Below are 11,828 nucleotides of genomic sequence, written 5' to 3'. Positions count from 1 at the left end.
TGTATAGCTAAGTCTTTGGGGTCAGGTTTGGTTCAAAGTCTTGTCCTGCTGCTTTCTACCTAATCTAATGTTAACTTGGGCTTCCTTGTTGGCTCAGCTGGTAAAGAATCCACCTGCAATGTGGGAGACCTGGGTTCAGTCCCGGGCTGGGAAGATATCCTGGGAGAGGGCATAGCAACTCACTCCAGTATTCTTGCCTGGAGAATCCCAGGGACTGGGGAGCCTGGTGGGCTGCCGTCTGTGGGGTCGCAGAGTCGGACACGACTGAAGCAACTTAGCAGCCAAGCCCCAGATGTGTCACTTGTAAAATTAGAATAAATAATATCTACCTCAGACTATTATGAAGCAATGTACTAAGTACCTGCATCACCTTGTCTAATTCTCATAATATTCTTAAAGGTACAAAAAAGTTATTTGGAATAAATGTGCTTCCTATAGTTGCACTTCATTCCACTTTAAATTGCTATTAGAAGTAATAAGGAGAAGAGCTGGAATTTGAAGAAATAGCAAAGGAACTATGGAGCGGGGGGTAGCAGTTAAAGTGTAGTGAAAAGGGGAAACTTTCTTCCTCCTTTATAGTTAATCTTGAGGGTAAGAAGGTGCCCTTTTATTTTTGGAAGGTGTCCATTTTTTTGCACTTCTCTTCCTAGTGCCTGAACAATGCCTGCCACATAGTAGATGGTTGCATGAACGAATGAATGTGTGCTCTTATCTGTTGGGAAGGTCATGCTGGCACTTTTAGGCCATTTCCCTTAGAGGTGTATACAAACGGTTTGTTGTAGAGATCCAGTAGTAAGACATTGGAAATGTGTTAAGTTTATTGTATTTATTATGTAATAACTAACACTATAAGGACTAAGATGTCTCCCAAATGAGCAATAAGAGATGGTTTACTTTGACAGGAAATTTCATAGGTTACCACATTGCAGTGTCTGAGTGAAGATGCAGAGTAGCTTGGATGTCTTTTTCAAGGATATGTCAAAAAGCATTAAAACCATAAGGTAAAGATTCAGGGAAAATACTTGCTATTATTATGTTAAAAGTTTTAATATTTTATGTAGGTGTATATGTATTTTAGTACAATGTAATAAAATTTATACATATATATTAATATGTAAAATATGTATAATATACACATACAGGGTATGTATGTGTGTGGTTACATATATAGAGAGATTTGAAATAATTTTGTCCTTTAAAAAAAAAAATTGTTAGCCTCAAGTAACTTGGCAAAATAGCCTTGTGGATAAATTGAAATGGAAATTAAAAAGTAGGTTTTTTTTTTTAAGTTGTATGCCCTTCACTCAGATTCCCTAACGTAGCATCTTACATTATCACAGTATTACTATGAACATGAGGAAATTAACATCAGTATAATTCTATTATACTTTTATGAGGACATGGAAAGAGTGACATCAGACAACTTCTTTAAAGAATGTATGTCAATAACCTAAAGGGAAGATTCAGATTTCATTGCTGTTCTGCTAACATCCCTTTTCTGGCTCAGGATTCAATCCATGTTATATGTTTAGTTGTATCTCCTTAGTCCTCAAAATTTCTTTGCCTTTCACAACCTTGGTACTTTTTGAAGAGGACTGGTTAGTTATTTCATCAGATGACACTTGATTTCTGTTGATTTGTCTGATATTTCCCATAATTATGCATTTTTGATGAGAACTTCGTAGAAGTGGTGTAAGCTCAGTTCATTGTACCAGGAGGCACTGATGTCAGTTTGTGTCGTTGGTGATTGTAACTTTGGTTAGTTGGTTAAGGTGGTGTCTGCCATGCTTCTTTCTTGTAAAGTTACAGTTTTCTCCTTTAATTAATAATTATCTTCTGGAAAAGTTTTTTTGAAACTATATAAATTTCTCATTCTGCACACAAGTTTTAGAAGCTTGATGATTCTTGCCTGAAATACTTATTTCTCTGGCATATGTCAAATGTTAATTTTCTGTTTCCATCATCTCTACCATATTTATTAGAATTCTACTGTAGAGGAGAGCTTTGCTTTCATCCTCATTTCTATAGTCAGTTGATTATATCAATATAGACTAATGAGTATATATTTTATCCTGTGAGTTATAATCTGTTGCTATCATTATTTAGTTACACAAATCCCAGGTTTAATCATTGAAAGTCCCTTCAAGTTGGTTCTTTTGCTCTCCCCCTTTTAAAATGCATTTTGTTATTTATTGTGTGAATACTGATTAATATTGGCGGAACACTTCTGCACTTAGAAGGTGAAGGATAGAAATCAGTGCCAGCTGTGGCATCACTATGTTACTTAACAATCTGAGTCTTGTTTTTCTCCTCAGAAAATGGGAACACTAATACTTACCTCAGAGGAACAGAGTTGAGGTGAAATGACATGGTAATTGTGGGGAACCCATAATTGCCACTAAAGACTCATTTATCTCCCTTTACAGTACTTCAAGTGCATGTATTCATTATCTTTCTGATAGATAGTTATTAGTGATATCAGTACCTAAAGTTGACTGAGGCAAATGCTCTACGGAGGTCACTTTTAAAGAATTTCAGCTATTATCTGGAGTCTACAAACCTAAACAGTAATATCATAACAGTTTATATTTGTTGGTTGTATGGCCGCAAGATAGGCAGAGATGGATCCCAAAATTTCCAGCCCCTGTTGTAACATCCAGTTATGTGATCAAACACTAATTTAGGTACTACTGTGACTACTTTGCTGATGTTACTAAGGTCTCAAACCAGTTGCTCTTAAGATAGGGAGATGAACTTGGTGGGCCTGATATAAATCACACAAGCCCTTTAGAAATGAGTAGAAGGTTAGAGATAGAGGAAGTCAAAGAGCTACAAAGTGTGGTAGGGGGTTCAATAGGAGAGTAATTCTCTGACTTTGAAGATTGAGGGAGCCCATGTGCAAGAACCTGAGAGCAATCACCAGAGGCTGTGGGTATGTCCTTGTGGCCACCCAGAAAGAAAATGGGACCTCAGTCCTACAACCTCAAGGATCTAAACTCAGCCAACAACCTGAATGAACTTGAAAGTGGTTTCTTCCAAAGAACTTTGAGAAGGAGCATAACCTGGCTGACATCTTGATTTCAGCTTAATGATACTCTGAACAGAGAACATTACCTGTCAAACTGGACTTTTGACATACAAAAGTGAGTTAATTCAGTGGTTCCAGATTTTGGACACAGAGACCACTCGCGGGGAGGACAGTTTTTCCACGGACCAGGGTGTGTCTGGGGGTGATGGTTTGGGGGTGATTCAAGGACATTTATTGGGCAATTTGTTTCTATTATTGCATCAGCTCATCAGACATTAAATCCCAGAGTTTGGGCACCCCCGAGTTAATTGAAGAGGTTTGTTTTTCTAGACTGCTTAGTTTGTGATAATTTATTATGCAGCAATAGAAAGCTAATAGAGACCCCATCACTTTTTAGCACTTCCTTATCTTCTCACACAAGACATCTGCCACAGATGTTTCTCTTGTAAATTTTCTACCCTAGTCCTGAAATTATTTCTCCAAAAAGCCCTGACTTCTTTATTAGAGAAAGGTATTTAGAAATGAAGAGCTCAGTGCAAGATATACTTGTTGGTATTGGGTATCATCGCTTTCTATGTCCTCTCAGCTGACAGAACAATAAAATATATTTGTGTATACAACTGTATGTATTTCTATAACCTAGATAGCATGTTAAAAAGCAGAGACATTACTTTGCCAACAAAGGTCCGTCTAGTCAAGGGTATGGTTTTTCCAGTGGTCATGTATGGATGTGAGAGTTGGACTGTGAGGAAAGCTGAGTGCCGAAAAATTGATGCTTTTGAACTGTGGTGTTGGAGAAGACTCTTGAGAGTCCCTTGGACTGCAAGGAGATCCAACCAGTCTATCCTAAAGGAGATCAGTCCTGGGTGTTCATTGGAAGGATTGATGCTGAAGCTGAAACTCCAGTACTTTGGCCACCTCATGCGAAGAGTTGACTCATTGGAAAAGACCCTGATGCTGGGAGGGATTGGGGGCAGGAGGAGAAGGGGACGACAGAGGATGAGATGGTTGGATGGCATCACCGACTCAATGGGCATGAGTTTGAGTAAACTCCGGGAGTTGGTGATGGGCAGGGAGGCCTGGCGTGCTGTGACTCATGGGGTCGCAGAGTCGGACACGACTGAGCAACTGAACTGAACTGACTGATATCTATCTGACTGTTGTGTCTATATCTGTGTAAACATTTTTTATTTTTGGCTGCACAGCTTGCGCAATCCTAGTTCCCTGACCAGGGGTTGAACTCTGCAATGCTAGCACTGAGTCCTAAACCACTGAACCGTCAAGGAATCTTGTACACCTTTTTTTAATGGATTTTTAAAATATTTAAAAACACATGAATTCGTATGGAGCTTCCCAGGTTTCACTAGTGATAAAAGAATCCACCTGCCAGTGTGGTATTAGAGGTATTAGAGATGAGGGTTCGATCCCTGAGTTGGGAAGATCCTCATCTGGAGGAAATGGTACCCCACTTCAGTATTCTTGCTTGGAAAATTCCACAGACAGAGGAGCCTGGTGGACTACAGTCCATGTAGTCACAAAGAGTCAGATAGAACTGAGCGTCTGAGCACATGAATTCATACTGATGCAATATGGCAGGGTTCATTTTTATCTTCCCCTCTTTCCTTATTTGTTAACTCTTCTCCAGTTGTGAGAAAACTGAGCTGTTTATCCAGAGTGTAATTATTTACTCAATTCTTGGCTCAACTATATATATATATATATATATATATATATATATATATATATATAAAACATAATGTAAATTGTTAACCCATACTTCTGTAAAAAACAGGGTAGCTAATTCGATTAAAATATCTGTATACATTTCTTTTTGTCTTTGGTCTTTGGATATTCAATTAAAATACTGTTTTCCAAAGTTACTTCAGTTGGTTCTTATTTCTCATCCCTCTCTTCAAAAGTGGTTATGTTATTTATTTGTAATATAGTTGGGTTTAATTGTTTCTGTTTTGACTTTACATCTTTGTCCTTTTAATTTTATAAGCTTGTAAAACATCCACATAGTTCTACAAGTCAGCTATACAAAAATGTATCATCAGAGAAGTCATTCCCACTAAATCTTTTACCCTACTCTCATTCCCTTGTTTTTCCTACTTTATTCTCACCCCTGAAAGTGAAACTCATTAATTGCTGATTTGTTCTGTTGTTTTTATTTTTGCACTAATGGGCAGGTAGACATGGAATTTCTTCTCTATATATAATATATAGACAAGTCATACAAATTTGTTATGAAACTATGATTCTAATAAATGAGTAATGAATTAAACTGCAAAAAAGTAGTTTACAAAAAAAAATGGACACGAGCAAAATATTTTGGTTGAGATCTGTCTGCATCTGTCTAGATGGTTGTCCCTCAGGTAACTGCATCAGTATTTATTCACCAGTTCTCTATCGAACTGTTGAATTGTTTCCAATCTTTTCTGTTACAGATAATGCCGCAATAAATTACTTTGTGCATCAAAAAATAATAATAATTTCTAATCAATTGTGGTCCTAAATTTAAGATACTACTTTCCTATATAAATTGGCAAAAGTTGCAGGTAATGCTTTAGTTTTACTAACACCTTTTTAAAAAAATTTTATTTTTTTTAGTTGGAGACTAATTACTTTACAATATTGTAGTGGTTTTTGCCATATTGATATGAATCACCCATGGATTTACATGTGTTTCCCATCTTGAACCCCCCTCCCACCTCCCTCCCCATCCCATCCCTCTGGGTCATCCCAGTGCACCCTGTCTCATGCATTGAACCTGGACTGGCGATCTGTTTCACATGATAATGTACATATTTCAAAGCTATTCTCTCAGATCATCCCTCCCTTGCCTTCTCCCACAGAGTCCAAAAGACTGTTCTATACCTCTGTGTCTCTTTTTCTATCTCACATATAGGGTTATCGTTACCATCTTTCTAAAGTCCACATATATCTAACACCTTTCTTAAAAGCAATTTGATGATATGCCTTAAGAGTGTTACTATAATTTGAACTGGTCATTCTATATAGGAAAATTATCCTGAAAATAATCAGAATTAAATGCACACTTATACATCACAGTATTATTTATAATAGTATAATATTATAAATAAATAATAGCTTTGAAGTGAATGGATGGATAATTTAAGTATGTATAACCAAATGAAACCATAATGTTACTAAGAATTTTAATGACATAGAAAAATGCTTAAAAATAAGTGAGAATAGGGACTTCCCTGGTGGTCCTGTGATTAAGACTCAGTGCTCCCAGTTTGCAGTGCCTGGGTTCAATCCCTGGTCGGAGAACTAGATCTCACATCTGTTGTGCCACACTTAAGACTTAGGACAGCCAAATAAGTATTTTAAAAAATAAGTGAGAATAAAATTAGGTCTTTAAGGGCTGATCAAGGTGCAATAAACTACATTCTTTCTCTTTCCCACTAATTACAACTAAAAACTCCAGCAAAAATACATCTGTGGTCTCTGAAAACTAAATGAAAACTACTGGGTTGGAAACAGAAGTCAAATTTGGCAAAGCAACTCATACAATGTTAAGTGTTCTGGTTTTATTTCTTACCCTTTTTCCCAGCTTTGAATAAAGAGTAAACACCCAACAGAACCCCGTGGCAGCGTGGGCAGTCCAGATTCTGAGAGAAGCTTCATTTTTTGGGTAGAAGACCAGGAAAGAAAGCTGCTTTGAGTAGAAGAAAGAGTTCTGGAGATAAGAGAGCTGGTAAGTACATAGAGTAATTCTGTATATAAACTGGCACTAGTCCTGGGCTCATCCCTAAGGCAGGGGTCCCCACCCTCTGGGATCTAATGTCTGATGGTCTGAGGTGGAGCTGTTGTAATAATTATGGAAATAAAGTGCACAATAAATGTCATATGCTTGAATCATCCCCAAACCACCTCCCCTGCCCCCACCACACCTGATCCGTGGAAAATTGTCTTCCATGAAGCCGGTTCCTGGTGCCAAAAATGCTGGGGACCACTGCCCTAAGGTGCACATGCGTGGGACAGATTAAAAGCTATATAGCAAAGACGTTGAGAACTAAATCACAGTATGAACTTGTGCCCAGTTTCTTCCCTGGTATCTGAGTGATGCATGCATGGGGCAGGCCCTTAGCAGCATAGCCAAGACTTTGACCACTAAACTGACTTTAGAACCATACGCACAAAAGAGACAGAATTTATGGTCTGAACCTAACTGGCCTGCTTTAAAAAAAATCAACATCCTTCAGTGGATTTTAAAAGGACCCATAATCTCACGATGTAATATTTGGGACAAAATCCAAAATACTTAACATGCAAACAATCAGGAAAATGTAATCAATTTACAAGGGAATAATAATCAACAGATGCCAATTCTATGGTAAGACACATGTTAGAATTATGAAAGTTGTTTTTGTGTTGAAATATAGTTGATTTACAATCAACAGTATATTAGTTTCAGCTGTACAGCATAGTGATTCAGTGTTTTAATAGATTATACTCCATCAAAAGTTATTACAGGATACTGGCTATAATTCCTTGTGTTATACAATATATCTGTATTACTTGTCTATTTTATACATATAGTTTGCATCTTCTAATTGCATACCCTTAATTTGGCCTTCCCCTCTTCCTTTTCCCCTCTAGTAACCACTAATTTGTTTTCAATATCTGTGAGTCTGTTTCTGTTTTGAGATATGTATCATTGTATTATTTTTTAGATTCCACATATAAGTGATCATCTAAGGTTTTTTCTTTGTCTGATTTCTTTCACTAAGCACGATATTCTCTAGGTTCATCCACATTGCTGCAAATAGCAAAATTCCATCCTTTTTATGCTGGAATAATATTCCATTGCATGTATATACGGCATCATCTTTATTCATTCATCTACTGATGGACACTTAGGTTGCTTCCATATCTTGACCATTGTAAATAGTGATGGCTATGAATGCTGGTGTGCATGTATATTTTTGACTTAGTATTATTGTTTTATATATTCCCAGGAGTGGAATTGCTTGATCATGTGGTTCAGTTCAGTTCAGTCTCTCAGTCATGTCCAACTCTTTGTGATCCCATGGACTGCAGCACGCCAGGCCTCCCTGTCCATCACCAACTCCTGGAGCTTACCCATACTCATGTCCATCAAGTCAGTGATGCGATTCAACCATTTCATCCTCTGTTGTCCCCTTCTCTTCATGCCTTCAATCCTTCCCAGCTTCAGGGTCTTTTTCAATGCGTCAGTTCTTTGCATCAGGTGGCCAAAGTACTAGAGCTTCAGCTTCAGCATCAGTCCTTCCAAGGAATATTCTGGACTGATTTCCTCTAGGATTGACTGGTTTGATCTCCTTGCAGTCCAAGGGACTCTCAAGAGTCTTCCACACCACAGTTCAAAAGCATCAATTCTTTGGTGCTCAGCTTTCTTTATGGTCCAACTCTCATATCCGTACATGACTACTGGAAAAACCATAGCTTTGACCATACGGACCTTTGTGAGCAAAGTAATGTCTCTGCTTTTTAATATGCTGTTTAGGTTTGTCATAGCTTTTTATCCAAGGAGCATAAGTCTTTTAATTTCATGGCTGCAGTCACCCTCTGCAGTGACTTTTAATTTCATGGCTGCAGTCACCATTTGCAGTGATTTTGGAGCACAAGAAAATGAAGTCATATGGTAGTTCTATTTTTTAATTTTTGGGGGGAATCTCTATACTGTTTTCCATAGTGCTTGCATGAATTTACATTCCCACCAACAGTGGCTCAGGGTTCCCTTTTCTCCGCATCCTCTCCAAAATTTATTATTTGTAGACTTTTAAAAATTCATAAGGTAAATTTATTTTTATTAATTTTTATTGAAGTATAGTTGCTTTGCAATGTTAGTTTCTGCTGTACAGTGAAGTGAATCAGCGATATGTATACATATATCCTCTCTCTTTTGGATGTCCTTCCCACGTAGATTACCACAGAGCATTGAGTAGAGTCCTCTGTGCTGTATATTGATAGTAGATTCTCATTAGTTATCTATTTTATACATAACAGTGTATATATATATATCAATCATGATCTCCCAGTTCATCTCACTCCTCTTCCCCCTCTGATATCCATTTATCTGTTCTCAGCATCTGTATATTTGTAGACTTTTTGGTGATAGCCATTCTGACACATGTGAAGTGAAATCTCATTGAGAATTTGATTTGCATTTCCCTGATGACTAGCAATATTGAGAATCTTTTCAAGTGCCTGTTGGCCATCTGTATATTTTCTTCAGGAAAATGTCTATGTGGGTTTAGGTATTCTGCCTATTTGTTCTTAATATTGAGTTGGTGATCTGTTTATATATTTTTGATATTAATCCCTTGCTGGTCATGTCATTTACAATTATTTTCTTCCAGTCAATAGGTTGTCTTTTCATTTTGTTGATGGTTTCCTTTGCTCTGCAAAAGCTTTTAACTTTAACTGGTTTCATTTGTTTAATTTTGCCTTTGTTTCTTTTGCTTTACAAGGCAAGTCTAAAAAATATTGCTATGATTTATGCCTCTTGAGAAACCTGTATGCAGGTCAGGAAGCAATGGTGAGAACTGGACATGGAACAACAGACTGGTTCCAAATAGGAAAAGGGATATATCAAGGCTGTATATTGTCACCCTGCTTGTTTAACTTATATGCAGAGTACATCATGAGAAACACTGGGCTGGATGAAGCACAAGCTGGAATCAAGATTGCCAGGAGAAATATCAATAACCTCAGATATGCAGATGACACCACCCTTATGACAGAAAGTGAAGAAGAACTAAAGAGCCTCTTGATGAAAGTGAAAGAGGAGAGTGAAAAAGTTGGCTTAAAGCTCAACATTCAGAAAACTAAGATCATGGCATCTGGTCCCATCACTTCATGGCAAATAGATGGGGAAACAATGGAAACAGTGGCAGAGTATTTTTTGGGGCTCCAAAATCACTGCAAATGGTAATTGCAACCATGAAAAGACGCTTACTCCTTGGAAGGAAAGTTATGACCAACCCAGACAGCATATTAAAAAGCAGAGACATTACTTTGCCGACAAAGGTCCATCTAGTCAAGGCTATAGTTTTTCCAGTAGTCATGTATGGATGTGAGAGTTGGGCTATAAAGAAAGCTGAGCGCCAAAGAATTGATGTATTTGAACTGTGTTGTTGGAGAAGACTCTTGAGAGTCCCTTGGACTGCAAGGAGATCCAACCAGTCCATCCTAAAGGTGATCAGTCCTGGTTGTTCATTGGAAGGACTGATACTGGAGCTGAAACTCCAATACTTTGGCTACCTGATGCAAAGAGCTGCCTCATTTGAAACGACCCTGATGTTGGGAAAGATTGAAGGCAGGAGGAGAAGGGGATGACAGAGGATGAGATGGTTAGATGGCATCACCGATTCAATGGACATGAGTTTGGATAAACTCTGGGAGTTGGTGATGGACAGGGAGGCCTGGTGTGCTGTGGTTCATGGGGTCGCAAGGGGTTGGACATGACTGAGCGACTGAACTGAGCTGATGTCAATGAGTATTCTACCTATGTTTTCTTCTAGGAGTTTTATGGTTTCAGGTCTTATATGTGGCTCTTTAATCCATTTTGTTTTTATTTTTGTATGTAGTGTTAGGAAGTATTAAAATCTCATTCTTTTATATGTAGCCCTTCAGTTTTCCCAGCACCACTTATTGAAGAGATGGTCTTTTGTCCACTGTATATTCTTGCCCCTTTGCTTATAGATTAACTGGCCATAAGTTAATAAGTGCATGGGTTTAATTCTGGGCTCTCTATTCTGTTCCATTGCTCTATGTGTCAGTTTTTGTGCCAGAGTCATACTGTTGGTTACTGTGGCTCTGTAGTATAGTCTGAAGTCTGGGAGTATGTTAGCTCTAGCTTTGTTCTTTTTTCTCAAGTTTGCTTTGGCAACTTTTGTGTTTCCATATGAATTATTTGTAATTATCCATAAGGGTAGTTATTTGGAAAATGTCACAGGTATTTTGATAGGGATTGTTTTAAATCTTTAGATAGCTTAAGTAGTATGAACACTTTAACTATTAATTCTTTCAGTCCATGAACATGACATACATTTGCATTTGTTTGTACCATCTTCAGAGTCCTCCATGCAGTATCTTATACTTTCCAGAGTATAGATCTTTCACCTCCTTGGTTAAGTTTATTCCTAGTTATTTTATTCTTTTCCAAAAAAAGTCTGAAGTAAAAAGCATAACCTACCATCTAAAGAAGTGAGAAAAGGAAGAAAAAAATCAAAGCCCCAAGTCAGCAGAAAATAGGAAATAATAAAGACCAGGGAAGGAAACAAAACAGAAGTTCAGAAAACAGTAGGAAAGATCAGTGAAACCAAGAGCTGGTGTTTGCAAAAAGCTAAACAAAACTGACAAACTATTAGCCAGGGTAACCAGGAAGAAAAGAAAGAGGAAAAAATAAACAAAGTAACAAATGATAGAAGAGAAATTACAACCAATACCACAGAGATGTAGAAAATGATAAGAGAATGCTACCATCAGTTATATGCTGACAAATCAGACAACCTAGAAGAAACAGGTACATTTTTAGACATATAACTTGCCAAGACTGAACCAAGAAGAAACAGACAATTTAAACAGCTTGATAACCAATAGTGGAATTGAGCTTGTAATTTAAAAACTTCCAAAAAAGTAAAATCCAGGATCGAACAACTTCACAGGGGAATTCTACCAAATATATAAATAAGGAATAATACCTATCTTTCTAAGAATATATATATATATATAAAAAAGCTAAACTAAAAGAATGGAACACTCCCAAATTCATTCTATGAGGCCA

General features: G+C 37.4%; 1 protein-coding gene across 1 annotated transcript in view; it reads left to right on the top strand.

Annotated features, from left to right (window-relative positions):
- The first annotated feature begins 6,640 nt into the window (after positions 1-6,640).
- The window catches only part of TRPM6 (transient receptor potential cation channel subfamily M member 6), a 174,724-nt gene continuing 169,536 nt past the window's right edge, over positions 6,641-11,828 (top strand). Inside the window, exon 1 of the mRNA XM_043891277.1 lies at positions 6,641-6,752. The gene's annotated coding sequence lies outside the window, so the exon portion shown is untranslated. The remainder of the gene's footprint in view (positions 6,753-11,828) is intronic.

Source organism: Cervus elaphus, chromosome 29 (assembly GCF_910594005.1).
Source record: "Cervus elaphus chromosome 29, mCerEla1.1, whole genome shotgun sequence".
Lineage (NCBI taxonomy): Eukaryota > Metazoa > Chordata > Mammalia > Artiodactyla > Cervidae > Cervus > Cervus elaphus.
The sequence above is the reverse complement of the archived record's forward strand: the minus strand, read 5'-3'. Positions and strand labels throughout refer to the sequence as shown.